The sequence below is a fragment of the Notamacropus eugenii genome, chromosome 3 (assembly GCF_028372415.1).
Source record: "Notamacropus eugenii isolate mMacEug1 chromosome 3, mMacEug1.pri_v2, whole genome shotgun sequence".
Lineage (NCBI taxonomy): Eukaryota > Metazoa > Chordata > Mammalia > Diprotodontia > Macropodidae > Notamacropus > Notamacropus eugenii.
The window spans coordinates 481,839,806-481,849,110 of record NC_092874.1 but is presented as its reverse complement, the minus strand read 5'-3'; positions in this window follow the sequence as shown (position 1 = coordinate 481,849,110).

Sequence of the window (9,305 nt, the reverse complement as noted above, 5' to 3'; positions counted from 1 at the left end):
GGAACGGTCCATAGACTATGTGCCAACCTGTTCTGATAGCTTATTTTGACAGAGCTGGTCACGTGTTTTCTCTGCCTTCAGACTGCGATTTCAGTCTTTTGCCTTTCTTCATATTTCCAGCACTTAACATGGTGTCTGACACATAGTAGGTACTTAATAAATGCAGGTTGACTTGACTTAACCTGACTTGCTATGCAGCTCTGCCCATCCTTGAAGATTTAAGATTCTCTATATCTTTTTAAAGTTGGGAAATTTGGCAATCCAATCACCTCCTGAATAACATGCTCTCTCTTTTGTTAACAATCCCAAAGCCCACACTCAGCCCCGTAATGGAGCTTCTGACAAGTATGAACTCATAGATCAGACCTGTGGGGCAGGTCATCAAAGTGGTCATTGAACCCAACTCCCTCTTTTTATGGGGGAGTGAAATGAAAACCAAGGAATTTAATCCACTTGCCCAAGGTCACCCAGCTGGTAGTTTCTGAGGTAAAATTTGAACTCATGTCTTCCTGATTCTGAATCCAAGGGATCTATAGTTTCCATAGTGCAGGGAAATCCTCGTAATATTCCAAGGCTCCCAAATGATCCACAACTTCTAAGAGAAGTCCTAGGTAGACCCTGAGACCATAGACATCCTCATGACCCCAAGTCTGGAACTTTATTAACAACAGTTCTCTTCTGCTTCTAAAACTTTTAATAATAAAGCCTGACTTCAATGGGAATCAAAAACAAATTCCTATCAGAGACTGAATAACATTAATTATTATCATTTGCTCAGAAAGGGAGTCAATCATAATTGGCACAGGGCACAGCCTATGCAAAGTCATGGAGGTTGGAGATGGAATGATGTACACCACATTTATCCATCTTCACTTCTATGGCAGCTTTCTCATCTTTCATGATTTCTCAAGGAGAGCTGCCATCACATACTCAAGTTCTTTGAATTTCCTACAATGTCATTATCTAGAACCACATAATTTAAGCTTGTTGAAGCCAGTGAGGTGTTCTCAAATCATCTTATTTTGGAGAATTCAACAAGGAACTATGAAGCAAAAACGTCCTGCAGTTGAGGCTCCTAAGCTTGGGGTCTATCCTGTATGCACAGGATTCCAGGGTCATCTACAGGTATGGAGGCTCAGGAAAGGTTACATGACTAGTCTGAGGTCCCACAGGCAGTCAGCTTTGCAGACAGGACAGAACCTCTGACTCCCAGTCTAACAGGTTTTCCAAAATGGAGTCCCACAGGGTCTGCACGCACCAGGGTGGTAAGGCCTGGCACATCGACTTAGGCTGGAGGACTCCTGGGAGCTGTGGAGATGATGGACTGAGGATGGACAAACTGAAGACAAGGAGACCAATTGGGAGCCCAGCACTGGAGCCCAAGGGAACCATGGGGGATGGCCACAAGGGCAGGGGCAGTGGGAGGGCTTGCTATGGCCTTTTATTCCCTGCTGCTCATTTTTGCTCTATCCTGCCCAGATTGGCAGATTGTTGTTTTGGTCTGAACAAATGCTATTTCAGCACCTGGGCCACCTCCTTTTGTACTTGAGACCCCAAGATGGGCTAGCCTAGTTCAAAGTGCTTCGGTGGCTCCCTATCCCCTTAGAAAAACACAAAACTCATGAACTCCCACTGACGTGTTTACTTATACTAGTCAATCAGAAGGTACAGTTAATTTAAAGGAAAGGTATTAGTGGCAGCAGAGTGAGACAAGCAAAAATAAAACATCTTCCCCCTAAATCTGGGGCTCTCCAGCTCCTCACATTGTCAGAGAAGTGAGCTTGACTGGCAGGTATGGCCAGGGCCCACAGTTTGGGGAGAAGTGCCCCTCTTTCACTCCTGGACTGCCCCTGTTGGACCTGCTCCTCTCTAGTCTGCCATGGTGCTCACTCTGCCAGGCTGGATAATTAATAATAACTCACACTCACATGACTGAGTAAAGTTTTTGCCTACAGTTCTTTGCCTTCTGAGTCTCATTTGAACCTTGCACTGTTCCTGTGAATGGGTATCACCACCTTTTACAGATGAGGAAGCTGATTCTAGGCAGCTGGGAATTGAGGGTACCCCAGATGGTGAAGAACCATAAGTCCTACTCTGTGAGTATTAAAGGAGCTGGAAACATTTATCCTGAAAAAGAAGATTGGAGGGTGGAAGATGTGATAGTCACCTTTAAGTATAAGAAAGGCTAATGCATGGAGGAGAGATGAGCCCAGACTCCAAAGGACTGAACTGGGAGCAGGAGGTGTGAGCTCTGGAGAGGCTGACGAGGTTGACTGTGAGGAAGATCTGGCTAAGGGTCTGAGTCTGTCCAAAGGAGGAGGCAGACAGCCTTCAAGCAGAACTGGCTGACCACTCATCAGCGATATGGGTCATATACAAATGAGGGGGAGTTGGTAGTGTCTGAGGGTTTCCAACCCTGAGCTTCTGGGATTCTGTGACTCAGTCCTTGTCTATGCTGGTAGGCGACTCCATGGCTATGATGCCACTGACTGATTCCACTGACCTTCAAGGACCTCACTGACGCCAGCCTAGGCAGACTTATCTATGACCCAATTACAGAACAGCTCCATGTCTTAGGAGGGGATAGGCTGACATTATTGCACTTTTTGGAGGTCCTTTCCCTCCCCTACAAGTGCATTTTAAAAATAACAAAAACAAAGGAATTAAAATAACCCTATCTGGGTAGGAGGTTCTGATGTCACAGAGGTCAGTCTATTACCTCTACTGCTGTGGGATGCAGCTGACAGATTCCTCTTCCTCCTCCTCCCCCTCCTTGCCCCTCATTGGAGTCTGGGTGGGTTTTCCTCCTTCTAAATCAGAGCATTGAGAGCTAACTCTGCTGAGGTAAGAAGCCCTCCCCCAGAAGCACACCCACACAAGCCCCCACACTACTCACTTCAGCTCATGTCACCTGGGAGCAGCAGTGGAGAGGGGGGTGAATATGTGTGTATGAGTGTGTGTGTGTGTGTGTGTGTGTGTGTGTGTGTGTGTGTGTGAATGCTGCTGTAACTTTCCCTCTGAGCATTTCCATCAGCAAATGAAACCAGAAAACTACACAGAATACTTAATATCTACAAGAACAAGGGCATGGAGACCAAGCCCAAATGACTGCTTCCAGGCAATCAACAAGCACTTATTAGGCACCAACTGTATGCCAGGCACTATGATAGCCACTGTGACTCCAGAGGGGTGAAAATGAAATGGCTCCCACCTTCTAAGTGTTGACCTTCTGGAGAAGAAGGAGGTAGCACATCAAAGAATTCTAGGACCATAGAGAACTCTAAAACTCTGGGGCCATTTAGTCTATCCCCCCCCTTTTACAGACAGAGAAATTAAGGAAAGTCAGAGAAGCTAAGTGATCCCTCAAGGTCACACAGATAGTGCATGCCAGGGGTAGGATCTGAGGCCAGGTCCTCTGATTTCAGTGCCATACACCCCAAGAAGTATGGACAAAATAGAGACAATCCAGGCTGTGCTCATCACTGCCTGGGCTGGCATGGCCCAATCACACGGCACTTCCTTCCACATCTCAGCTCCATCCTCACCCTGGAGGTGGACACAAGGGTCAGATAGTCCTGGGCTGGATGTCAGGTCAAACGTCCCCAAACCAAAGCCCCACAATACTAAGCTATGGGATGTCAGGGTCACCATTGTTGCCTCTGTCCTCTCCTATCCAAATACCATCTTGCATGAGGATTTCTGGGTAATTCCATAGGGAAGGCCAGGCCTTGAGTTCTCGTATAAGAGAATATTAATGCTGAAAGACACCATGGACATCGCTGAGGCCTGTATCCTCCTGGCCAGAAGGGGCCTTTGACCAAGGAAACGCTAGCAACCTCCCTCACTACCAAGCTCTACCCAACTGCCATTTTCCTGAGATTCTTCCCCCACAAATGTCACTATTTCTTTCCAAGTTAGCAGCATCCTTCTAGCCAACCAAGCTCACAAGCTGCAGGCCTCTGGCTTTCTGTGGCAGGTAACTTCCCCAGGCCTTTTTGGATTTCTTTTACTTGTTTTCATCATTAGAATGTAAACTTCTTGTCTGTTTCACTTGTATTTCTATTTTCAGGGTTTAGCACAGTCTTTGGCACACAGTAGGCACTTAGCAAATGCTTCTTGACTGACTGAGCCACTATGAGAAACCTCCCTAGTTAGTAACTTCCTCTTTCCTCCCATCACCTCATGCCTGCCTATTTGCTTATCAGAGGAAAGTGCAAGCGCCTTGAGAGCAGGCAGGGAATGCTTCATTTGTTCCTAGCCTCCTCTGGGCCAGGAAGATGGAAGGTCCTTCCATGGAAGGGATGTCTCCAGTTTCTAGCACGAACTTGTCCCAAAGCTTTATGACCCCACCTGTCGGTGACTTCTTGGGAAGATGAAACATAGTCCCGTATGTATATGGGGGGGGGGGGGCTGTGTATGTGTGTGTGTGTGTGTGTGTGTGTGTGTGTGTGTGTGTGGTGGGTGAGTGGACGGGGGGAGGCTGGATAGCGCCTGGGTTCCTGGGGTGCTGGAACTGACTCGTCCTGGCTGACAACTGAGCTGATGATTCCAGTCTTACAGCCACTGTTGGCACCTGGGGAATTAGCAAATGATACAAATGGATTATTTTATTGATTGTCTAAACTTAATAAAGTGAAGGAGAAAAGGTAAATAGAGCAAATTAAACCAAAAAAGCATGTCCTGCCACAGTTGTGTTTTTGTTTCAGTTTTTTTTATCCAGAGAGCTAACTGTTAAATGTTTACCAGCTCAGCCCCAGCTCTGCTGATGGGAAGTTGGCTTGGCTCAGGCTTCAACCAAACAGAAAGGGGGACAAAAGGAAAGAAAAATATCTCCCCTTGGACTCCTTTCTTTCCCTCCAAACACAGCAGGACCATAAGGGAGATGAGTGAATTCTCTCAATTCACCTTCCCTGTGGCATTTCTGGGTATCTGACACTCTCCTCCAGGCTTTGCGTGAGGCCTGTGTACCGACAAGCCACCAGCCCCAAATGGAGCTCTGGCCAAGGAGAGAGCAGGGATTGCCTCGCCTTCCCCTGGAGGTTTTGAACTTGCAATGGGGACCCTTGTCTCCTCACTCCTCCAATATTTGCTCGTTAGAATGGAAGGTCCACAAGAATGGGATCTCACACACACACACACACACACACACACACACGAACAGTGACTCCTCTGTTCCTCTTTTCTTCTTCCTCCTGTTCCCTTCGGTGTCACGGGGCTGAAGCCTTGGCAATCATCATCAAAGCACCCTACCAATGATTATGGCCTGTGGAAGGGAAAGTCATGGGGAGAAGGAGACTCCCAGGATTCAGAGTCAGAAAGGAACTTGGAGACCCTGACTCTCAAATGACCTTCCTCAGGGTGAGGCACGTTGAGTTGTGCAGTATGTATTCATCAGCATTTGAGTTTCACTTATTCATGACATATATCTATGTGGGAAGGAGAGAAAAGATGAGAGGCAGGCGGGGAGAGGAAGGAGTCATCAAGAGGCATTTATTAACTTCCAGCTCTGTGTTGGGCACGTAGTTGGGGGCACAGAGACAAAAACGGCTTCTTCCCTCAAAGGACTGGTCATCTAATGGGGGAGGTGGGAGGAATCTGGTGTCTGGTGCCTTACCTGACTTATTTCTGTACAGATGACCTGGAGCCTGAGTCCATCACTTTGCCATGTGACTTGGCCTGAGCACATCCCTCCAGTTCAAGGTTCCTCTAATCTAGTCAGTGCTATATGCAAACACTAATTACTATTATCATTTGTCTGCATAGGTGGGCCTTCGTCCAACCAGAACCTTCCTACTCTCTGTATCCAATAGCATGGCTTGCATCAGAATTGTTGCCTGGGAAGTGGATGATGCAGAAGATGGGAAGGTTTGAGATTTCATCCTTCTAGGGGCTTTGTCAACAAAAGGCCAAGAAGTAGACCAAAGAGAATCTGGCCAGATCAGCCACAAGCATCAGATACTTCGAGGTCTGATCAGCAAGCATCAGCCTCGGCTTCAACTCTTAGAGAGGTGCTCAGCCCCTCCCAATTTTGCCTTCCTGTTAGGGGCTGGAGAGGGCAAAAGGACACAAACATGGCACTTAGGGAAAGCAAGGCCTTGGATATCCCCTGGCTTCCTGAAACAACAAAGCCCAGAGGCTGAAAGAGCCCTTTTGGGATTCAGCACTATCAGGACAGACACTGAGACATCCTCTGAAAGTCAGTGAAGGCAAAGGGTCCTAAGTTTTTCAATACTTCCCAAAAATCCCCATGGTGTGTGACAATATGAAGCAGTGGAAAAAGCACCAAACCTGGAGTTAGCAGAGAAATAGGTTCAAATGACAGCTCTGATCCACTGACACTGATTAGCCTCAATTTTCTCATCTATAAAGGAGGGATAATCATAGTGACTATGAAGCCTTGGTTAGGTTCTTTCTCCTCTCAGTATCTCTACTTCTCAAAGTTGGCAGAATGGATGGCAGTCTGCATTGGGAGAGGGTCTTTCCTCCCTGGGGGTTCTTTGCACCAATTAAATCCCCCTTGAGGACCAAACATAAAAAGGTAGCTTATTCTTGCCTCATCAGAAAGAACTGAGGTGGGGATGGAAGGAGTTAATCGACTTAAAGTATTTGATAAATATTAGCTATTATGGTCCTAATAGTCCATCCAGTTTGTTCCCAAGCCCTATAGATTTGGCCTCTTGAATGTCTGTTTCTAGTGTCTGTCCCATACTTTCCATTTCTCCCCCCATCCTTAATTCAGTTTCTTTCCTGATCTTCTCAGCACTGAATACCTTCCCCCCCTGCCCTCCTATCTATTTTGCATATACTGTGCTGTCACCCTGATTAGAACGTGTCATCCTCATCATCTGCCTTTAGATGTGCTCCAACTTATCAATGCCCTTGCTAAAACATGGCACCCAGAATAGAACAGAACCCTCCAGCTGGGGACTGCCCAGGGCAGAGTGTGGTGGGACTGTGCCATGTCCTCATGGTAGGACCTGCAGAGCCTGACATCTATGGTCATAGTTTTCTGTTCCTCAGGCCACCTCCACCTTGCAGTGACTTCAGTGCCTGGGCTTTGAAAATAAAATAGACTTTAAAACCCTAACCGTGAAATAGTGAAAAGGGCCCACAAGCAGAGGGTTTCTACGTCTGAAATGACCTCCATTTCTCTTCCAAGGGACAACTGCCCCCACTTCTTGTACTGTAAGCTTGCTTTTTACTGGAAAAATAGAAAGTACCAACTGCTTAACAGGAAAAGTCTAGGAGCAGAATCTTGGGCTAGTGACAGAATGCCCAGCTCTCCTTACACACACCCTTGAATAACATCAACTCAAGTTGCTTTTTTAAAGGGGGAGGGATGTTTTTAAGTCATAAACTGCCAGAGTGGGAAAAGACCTGAAGGATTATTTAACCCAGTTATTTTGCAGATCAAGGAAACAAGGCCCAGAAAGGTCAAGATGAAGGTCATCTGGCCAGCCTAGGATGCAGGTCTCCCTCCTCCATAGCCACGTCTCACCCCATCTCCCAGTCAGTCTTTGCAAAAGCCAGAACAAACCTGAGGGAAGGCCTTGGAGAGAGCAGAGTTTGGGCACAGAGCATCTTATCTGTGGATTCAACGTTGGAGATGGGAAGAAAATGGCTCCTTGTTAATGCAAACAATCCATGGGCTTGTAAAGGCCACTTGATAAGAGGCAAGGCTGTACACATTTCACTCAATAGCATTTATCTGGAAACTTGGCCTAGCTAGTACTTTTCCCAAGTATATTCTCCACTGGAATCCATGATTCCCTTCTGTGTGATCCAGTGATCAGATGTTTGTCACTGAGTCCTCTCGGAGAGTTCCATGATTCCCTTCTGTGTGATCCAGTGATCAGATGTTTGTCACTGAGTTCTCTCGGAGAGTTGGAGGCACATTGCATGACCCTCCCCTCATGAGAATGACTCCAATGAGAGCATCTAGGGTTTGCAGCATTGGCTATGCTGGAGAAAGGCAGTCTTCAGGCGACCTTTGCAAGCTCCTTCTCTATTTGGAATGAAAAGTGATCTTTTCAAGGTCACTAAGTGACCTTAGGTGATGAAGGGGTTAGCCTGGATGGCCTCTAAAGTCCCCAGCCACTCTAGATCTATTATCCCATGACTTTTATGGAGCTGTTCTTCCAAAGCAAAGAGGTCAATGAATCAACGTTCTGGATTGCCTTCTGGAAAAGGACTCATCATCACGATGGCACACGGTTGCCTTGATTTTCAAGCTGAGCTGATGAATTTTTACATGATCCCCCAATGCAGACACGATGCCCATTTGCACAGAAATGGAGATGTCACCTAAGAAGGCTGCTCCTAAGACCTTGTCTTCCAAACCTTATCTGTTTGGATAGAATTAGAATCAGCCATCAGCAAAACGCCTTTTGAGGTCCTGTAATGACACTGTGGTCTGCCCAAAATGGGCAGAGAAATTCTGCAGCTCAAGATGCATGTGCAGACAGGAGCAGTATTGGAGTCCTTTACCCAGAGTGAGAAAGGTCCACAGACATTTACCTGGGCCAGATGAGGGCATACGGAACTTACAGATAAATCTGGTAAAATCTGGTAAACAGTCAGTCAACAAGCTTTTATTAAGTGCTTACTGTGTGCCAAGCTTTGTTCTAAGCACTAGGGATACACAGAAAAGGAGCTCACCTTTTTAATGGTAATGGTGAGTAAAACAAGATATCCTGAGGGGCCTGGAAGGGAGGAGCTGACTTTTTGCCGAGGCCAAGGCACATGGCCTCATGGGGACATGGTCATGCCATCATACAGAGTGACTGGGCTCCTACCTGCTTGACCTCCACATGGCAGCCAAACAGCAGCAGCAGCAAGAGCAGTCTTGTTTATGTAATTTAGCAACATAAGGAATGTCTGAGCTAACATGGAGATGGTCCGATCACATGGTGAGACTGAAGAACAATGAGCAGGGACTACCTATGTGTACCAGTGACATGTTTGAGACATCAAGAGAAAGTGAGGAATGCCTGAAACATGCTGGGCAGGTCCCCATGGCAAAATTATAGGAAAGAGTGACTAAGAAGTACAGGATAGGCAGGTAGAAGCTGCAATGTATATCATTGGAGAGATGGTCATATTGTTGAGGTCACAGAACCAATGAAGTATTTAGAATTTGCAAAATCGTGTATGGTGATGAAGCAATTCAGAGACTTGACTCACTGGATCTTCACAACAACCCTGTGACGCAGGTAGACCAAGTATTTGCCAGTGTCATTTTACAGAAGAAAAAAGTGAAGCTTTTGAAAGACTGTTATCTGTTCAAGTGTCTAGGCAAGGAGGGA